Raw genomic sequence first — 1,639 nt, 5'->3', positions numbered from 1 at the left:
AAATTACATCATGGTGGTAAATCCATGTATACCTATTCTTCTAAGTCTCCATGTAAGAAGGCGTTTTAACATCTAATTGATGTATTGGCCAATCTAGATTTGCTACTAGAGACAGTAGGACTCTAATAGTGTTGATCTTGGCTACTAGAATAAAGGTCTCTTAGTAGTCCACCCTATATCTCTGTGTGTACCCCTTCGCAACCAATCTAGCTTTATATCTTTCAATGGATCCTTCTGCTTTGAGTTTCACAGTATAGATTCACTTGCATCCCACCGTTTTTTTTGTGAGGTAAAGGTACGAGCTTCCATGTGGTATTCTTTTGGAGAGCTCACATTTTTTCATTCATGGTTTCTTTCTATTTTGAGTCTTCTAATGCTTCAGTCACACTATGAGGGACAGAGATATCAGCCAACTGCTTCACAAAGTGTACATGTGACTCTGATAATCTGCTTAGAGATATATAATTATTGATTGAGTATTTTCCTTTGGCTTTAAGATTTGCTTCATATTGTACTCGAGGTTTACCATGGTTCTTCCTTTCTGGAAGTTGGTATATATGGGTATCTGCATTCTTTATGCTTTTTGAAATCAAATCATCATGGTATATTTCATTAGTGTTATCAGTTTTACTGGGAAATGTTATCTGAATGACTTCCTTAGAAGGTGATTGGTGTGGTATTAGAGTTGAAGGCCGGTCTAGAGCGGGAAAAATCTCAGAAAATAGTTCAACTTCCTCATCCTGATTTTGGTAGCGTGGAGCCGACCGGTCATTTTCCACTGGCGACCGGTTGTTTTGACACATAGGCTCAATGTTCGGCAAAGGAGGACAAAGGGACCGATCGTTTAGGCAGAGCGACCGGTCGTATTGACACAATGGCTTCACCTGTGCAGGAATAAAGAGGGGTGACTAGTCGTGTAGGAAAGGCAACTGGTCGCTTTGAGGCAGAGACGCCTCCTATGCATTGATAAAGGGATGCGACCGGTCGTTTTGGAGGGGCAACTGATTGCTTTGATGCCGAGTCTCTTCCGTTGTGAAAAAGTCCAAAAAAATCAGTGTGTTTGGCTCTAGATTCTCCTCATGTGCTTCTGAAAAATATACGTCATGTTCTCGGAACACTACATCCATGAAGGTATAGACTTTCTAACTTGGAGAGTGATAACATCGATAGCTTTTCTGATGAAGGGCATAACCAATGAAAACACACTTTTTTGCGTGGGGATTCAATTTGTTGCGTTGGTGATCATGTAAGTATACGAATACAACACAACCGAAAATTTGTGGTTCAAGGTTTGGGGTAGGAGGTATTTGGAGATGGTGGTGAAGTGTTTGAAGATGAGTTTGGAAATTCAAGATACTTAAGGGAATCCTATTTATAAGGTAAGCTGCAGAGAGGACGACCTTCCCCTAAAAATATCGAGGCATGTTGACACCAAATAAAGGTGCATGAATGACTTCCAATAAATGTCAGTTCTTTCGCTCAGCCACCCCTTTTTGTTGGGGAGTATATGGACACGAGCGTTGATCCTGTAAGAATTTTTTGAGATCATGATTAAGAAATTCTCCGCCATTGTCAGAACGGAGAACTAGGATTTGGGCATGAAACTGAGTCACCACTATTTTATGAAACTGTTGAAACG

This window comes from Prunus avium, chromosome 6 (assembly GCF_965620075.1).
Source record: "Prunus avium chromosome 6, drPruAviu1.hap1.1, whole genome shotgun sequence".
In the NCBI taxonomy this organism is placed as follows: domain Eukaryota; kingdom Viridiplantae; phylum Streptophyta; class Magnoliopsida; order Rosales; family Rosaceae; genus Prunus; species Prunus avium.
The sequence above is the reverse complement of the archived record's forward strand: the minus strand, read 5'-3'. Positions refer to the sequence as shown.